The sequence below is a fragment of the Arachis hypogaea genome, chromosome 18 (assembly GCF_003086295.3).
Source record: "Arachis hypogaea cultivar Tifrunner chromosome 18, arahy.Tifrunner.gnm2.J5K5, whole genome shotgun sequence".
Taxonomy (NCBI): domain Eukaryota; kingdom Viridiplantae; phylum Streptophyta; class Magnoliopsida; order Fabales; family Fabaceae; genus Arachis; species Arachis hypogaea.
In genome coordinates, this window is record NC_092053.1 from 90,459,208 (window position 1) to 90,465,581 (window position 6,374).

General features: G+C 35.7%; 1 non-coding gene across 1 annotated transcript; it reads right to left on the minus strand.

Annotated features, from left to right (window-relative positions):
* Positions 1–5,287: 5,287 nt before the first annotated feature.
* Positions 5,288–5,395, minus strand: LOC112774028 (small nucleolar RNA R71). The gene has a single exon (XR_003188542.1). It is a non-coding gene; the product is annotated as a small nucleolar RNA R71 (small nucleolar RNA).
* Between the last annotated feature and the right edge of the window lie 979 nt (positions 5,396–6,374).

Below are 6,374 nucleotides of genomic sequence, written 5' to 3' on the forward strand. Positions count from 1 at the left end.
ACCTCTTTTATTTTTTTTCTTTCTTTTTAAGAAAATCAAGTTTTCTTCTAGTTAGTTTATTTATTCAAAATAAATGTTTGATATTAATTATAGATAATATAGATTAAATATGAGTATTTTTACAAAAAATTTTTAAATTTTTAATGATATTAAACATATAAAGTATCTTTACTTTCATCTATCTAATATGAGTAGTTATCCAAATTAATTTTTAAATAGTGTCTGGAAGATAGATAGAGATTGAGAGACAAAAATTAAGAGACAAAGATTGAAATAAGTCTCAGTATTGTGTTTGGTGTAAAGTAGGAGACAGAGAGTGAAATAAGAATGAAGTTCTAATTTATTTGCACAAAGGTAAAAATTAGAATTAATTAATTGAAATAAAGATATTTTAGGTATAAAATGTTATTAAAGTTTTAGTCTCCGTCCTAAAAAATTTCAATCCCCTGTGTCCTTACTTTTTAGAGGTACTACTAAAATTTTGGAGACAGAGATTGAAATTTTAGTATCAGTCTTTGATCTAACAAACATGATACTGAGTCTCACTCTTCTAGTCTCCGTCCCAGTACCTCAAAATAAAGGCTACCTTAAGGATTTTAAAAGTGGACATTTTAGTTCTTAAGAAAAATTAATACACAAAACCATCATCAAGGTTTTATTCCGATAGAGAAATCAGTCCCCAGTATATTTTCTAGCAGAATAATTACCCAAATCAATCTCTAAGGATTTTAAAATCGGACATTTTAATCCCCAAAAAAATTAATACACAGATTAATTTTCAACATTTTTTTCCGTCAGATATAATAGTCCCCTATCTATTTTTCGGCATAACTTACTAAATTCTTCAAATATTTATTAGAAAAAGAATATTAATAGATATTATAATCAAATTAACTTTTAAGTTTCCGTTAAACCTATTTGATTTCTAGGTGTGGAATTTCAGCATGTTAACTCACTCACATGGGGTGTCACTGTTCATGCCATGCACATCCTTCAAGCTTTATCATGTTACATGCAATAATGTATACATCCATACATACCATGTAGATTGAATATCCATTTTTCATTTCCCAATATGTTGCTTGTTTTGGAGTTTCTTTCTAGTTTCTATAGATTTCTTGCTTTGGAACTTCATTTTGTTCAGTTATACACGGAATCAATCTGCCAGATTTTTTACCATTCTCTGTCAGCAATCAAAAAATCAATAATTGATCCACCTCTAACTAACCATTGTCTCTAATATGCTCAGATATTCATGCATGCTCTTCGATTAACTAAATTGCTCGGTGTTAGATTTGTTTCATCGATGCAACTAATTAAATCTCTATCATAGTTTTTAAATCAATACTATTTATTATGTTGATTCTTTCAAGGATTACCTAAAGTCAATAGAATTTGGGCCTAGACGTAAGGTCCATAATTTTTCTGGTGGGACTCTAATGTCTTTTTCAGTATAGTTAAGTCGTCTGAGGTTTTTTGTGTAAGGATGAGAGGTGGTACTTGCAAGGAACTATGATGCTTAAATTAGCAAATATTTTAGCCAAATTTTTATGAATTAAAGTTGAAAAATACCTATGTGATATGGGATATTTATACAGTTGGAGTGATGGCCTAGCGATCACTCTGTAACCTTTCCACCTATAATGATGGGTGGTTATTCTCCTTTGTTTAGGGAGGTTGTTGGCATCTCCTATTTAAAATAGTGAGTGAATTTGTAGGTATGTACATTAGTGCAGTTGAGATTCTTTCGTTGCTCAAGTCGAGTCGGGCCAGAGGGTTTGTGCTCCATTAATGTCGGGTATCTTCGCAAAGTGGATCCTCCAGGCTCCTTTGAGTGCATATAGATTGGGCTTCATTCATTTTGCGCCTAGTTTTTGCTATAGACCAGAGTATAAACATTGATATTCCATCATAGTTACCCTGTCTTGTAATGCCCTATGTTTTTATAATAAAAAGATGTTTTTCAAAATTTTGATTTTTCCGTGATTAGTTTCAATTCGACAAACCGGTCTCAAATTTCGAAAATAAAATAAATAATAATATAATAATATTATTATGTTATTATTTCATTTTACCCATTGTAATTAAAATAGAGATTTGATGATGATATTATTAAGTTAAATATCTGCCGATATAAGTAAATATCAGTACTTTTCGGTAGACTTAGTTTTGCTAATGCTTCACCATAGATTTTATATCCTTTTCGGTGTAAAACTTTAAAGTTTAGTGAGAGTAACCCCTACTACCAAAATAGGTGAGCCCTTAGAACTAAGAAACTTAACCCTCAATATGTAGGACCTTTTTAAATACTTAAAAGAGTCGGTTCAATAGCTTATCAAGTAGTTGTTCCCCCTTCTTTATCAAATCTCCATGATATCTTTCATATTTCGCAACTTAAAAAATATAATCCTGAAGAGAGCCATTGTTTAAAACTGGAGATAGTACAATTACGAAATGACTTGACATATCCAGTAGTACCAGATAGAATTGTAGAGAAGAGCGACAAGCAAATGCAAAGCAAAATGGAAATTTTGAGGAGAAATAGAGCACACCAGGGAACTAGAAATCAAGATGAAGGCAGACTACCTACACATGTCTACAAGTAATGGAAATTTTGAGGAAAAATTTTTTTTAAAGGAGGATAGAATGTAACGCCCTAAATTTTTATAATAAAACGATGCTTTTCAAAGTTTTGATTTTTTTCATGATTAGTTTGAGTACGACAAACCAATCTCGAATCTCGAAAATGAAATAAATAATAATATAATTATTATATCAAAAGTAATATTTTCGACAAAGATATTATTGAACTCTTTAACAAGCTCGGTGCTCGACAAGTTTAGACTTTGATCATTGCCAAATGCCAAAAATGTTGCATTGTCGATCAACTTACAAGTGCAAATTGGAACCTCTTTGGAAGCGGTTAAGTAATCAGCAATGTACTCTATGAAAACTGTTACTCAACAAAATTTGGGTCGAAGTCATTTTGTGGAGACATCGACAAGAAAGATTGATAAAAGATAGAGATGTGTCAATGTCATTTGATGTCGATGTCGATGAGAAAGATTTAATCAAAGACAGATGTGAAGCGTCAAAGAGCTTGAAGATTTTGGTATCAAGGCATCAAATCGATAAGAAGCATTGTTGGGTGATAAACCACTATTTTATGGTTTATATTGTGTTTAATTATGTGGTTTTATCATGATCCTTACCCACTTATTCATTAAATTAGCATGCATATTAGATTTCTTTTCGGAATTTATTACATGTTTGAAAACTGCTTCCTAGAGACTTTAATTATTTAATTTTAATTCTCCTTTATTCCGTTCGATGCTGTGATCTGTGTGTTAAGTGTTTCAGATTTTATAGGGCATGAATGAGTTGGAGATTGGGAAGGAAGCTAGCAAAAATGGAAGAAACACAAGAATTTGAGGAGATAACCAGCGAGAAGTGACGCGATCGCATGGCTCACGCGACCGCGCGAAGGAGAGCAAATCGCAGCGATGCGGCCGCATGGCTTACACGGCCGCGCGGATTGGAAAGCCCAAGCGACGCGGTAGCGTGGACGACGCGAACGCGTGGCGAGGAAAAGCGCAAGTGACGCGTCCGCATGGATGACGCGATCGCGTGACATGTGCGATCTGCATAATCTGCAGAATTCGCTGGGGGCGATTTTGGACCCTATTTCGACCCAGTTCTCGGCCCGGAACAGCAGACTAGAGTCAGAGAATATGCAGAAACAAACAACACATTCATTCAGAGACAGTTTTAGATCTAGTTTTACTCTCTTAGGTTTCTCTCTCTAGGTTTTAGAATTTTTAATTTTCAATTGATCTTAGCATCGGAACATTGAGAAGAGTTATTTCATCATCAAAACTTCGTCATAATAGTTCGTTTTCTTAACTTGGTTTCATTCTTCCATGTTCTTTGTTTTGTTCAATTTTGTTATTTGAATACTTTTATGATTAATTAATGAAAGGATTATTTCTTTTTAATTTAATTTCAATTCCAATAATCATGTCTTCTTTTAATTCCCTTTCATGTGCTATGGATTTGTTATTTACAATGCGTGAGTAGTTTTTTTACTTAATGGGGAGTTGATTAAAAGGAACTCTTGAGTTGGAAGGATTGAAGGAAAAATTTGTAATTGGGTTAAATGTTGGATTGCTATCCTGTCACCAACGCCAATCCCTTTGAACTAAGTGGGCTGCAACTTATGAACAGATCTGGCATTCCAACTTGTTTGACTTTCCCTTACCTAGTAAAGGATAACCAAACAGAACAACCATTAATTATAAATTAATCTTACAATCACTCCATCAATAGTAGAAATTCCAACTAATCAACTCCCAGTCAAGGCTTTTACTCATATTAATTAAATTTCCTCAATTTAAATTCCAATTTACTTAACTCAACTTCTTTGAACATCTGATTAATAAGATAGCACACTTTTCTGCAACTCGTTGGGAGATGACCTGGGACTTAAAACTCCCAGTAATTTTTAATTCAAACTCTCTGTGACATACTTCTAAATTGATAGGCAGATTTTCAGTGAGTTAAGAACTATACTTGCAACGTAACCATTTCAATAATTTTTAATTCACCAGCTTCTGCGTCTCATCAATTTTTGGCGCCGTTGCCGGGGAGTTGCAATAGAGTGCTAATTTTATTAATTAGAATTTATTTATTTGTATTTTATTTTATTTTACTACTATGAGCTGCATGTTTCTTCCATCAAATGACGCGTTCACTTCCTGATCCACGCTTGCTAATATTCGATCCTGAAATTGAAAGGACAATTTCATGAATAAGGCGAGAACAACGTCGGTTAGCCTGCTCTGAGGAAGGATTTGAAAGTGAATCTGAGGAAGAAACCAGCCCCCGTTCTACTGATTCGGTTGTTTTATGTGCAGAAAACATGGCAGCTAGGAGAGTTACCATCCAGGAGGAAGGAGCCCCTGATTTTACAATGCAACCGTTTCAAGCGCATCATCCAGCGGTAGCTACAGATTTTGAAATAAAGACCGCACTGCTAAATTTGATGCCCAAGTTTCATGGCCTACCTGCTCAAGAGCCTATCAAGCACTTGAGAGATTTCTAGGCAGCCTGTTCTACTGTCAGGCGTGATGGCACTGATGAAACTTCAATTCTGCTGAAAGCTTTTCCATTTTCTCTTGAGGGAAAAGCAAGAGAGTGGTACTACACTCAACCTCTAGCAAATGTATCCAACTGGGATACACTCAGAAAGGAGTTTCTGGAGAAATTCTTTCCATCTGAAGTTACTGATAAACTGAGGAAGGATATCTCCACAATTGTTCAGGATGACAATGAGACTCTCTTTGAATACTGGGAGCGCTTCAATAATCTTCTGGAAGTATGCCCCCATCACATGATTGACAAGATCGTGCTACTCAGCTATATTACACAGGGTATGAGGCCCCAAGATAAGACCACACTAGAAAGTGCCAGCAATGGGTCTATGAAGAAGTACAAGACCACTGATGAAGCTTGGCAATTGATCAGTGGTTTAGCTGAATCCACTAGGAACCACAGACAGAAGCAAGACCGTTCAAAAGCTGTTGCAAAAGTATCTTCTAGTAGAGAGACTGCTGCTCTAACTCAAAGCATCTGTGAAATGACCAACTTGCTGAAGCAAATGCAGCTGAATCAACATTTTCAGCAAGCTCAACCTCCTCCACCATAGCAAAACCAACAACTAGTCCCACAAAGAATTTGCGGAATCTGTGCTGATTATAGCCATTACACTGATGAATGCCCGCAGCTCCAACAAGAAGACAACATGGTGGCATCCACTCACAACTTCTATGACCGCCCCAACCAAGGGTATAATCAAAGTGGAAATAATAACCATGGATGGCAGGACAATTCAAACCAGAATTGGAGGGATAACAATAACAGAGGAGGTAGAGATAATCAGAGAAATCCGAGGTGGAACAATAACAACAACAGGCAGCAAAATCAACCTTACAGAGCACCTCACCTGAGGCAGAACCAAGGACCACAGAACAATCAGCAGCAGACCTCTCAATTTACTCATTCTTTGTTATCTTCTAATGAAGATCTACTACAATCTTTTGAGAAAAGATAACAGACCATGGAAAACAACATCATGAATAGTATTAATGCCAGTCTGAATGGTCTCATCTCTACTCTGCAAGCTTTTATGACACAGTTTGGATTAGCACAAAATTCCAGTAACCAACCTTCAAGCACCACTGGAATCCCCTCTCAACCATTACCCAATCCAAAGGGAGGCATTAATGCCATCACCCTGAGGTCTGGAACCACACTGCAGGAGAGGAATCAGGAGGAACCAACCTCACCAAAATACGCCTCAGCTGAAGAGGTGGTAG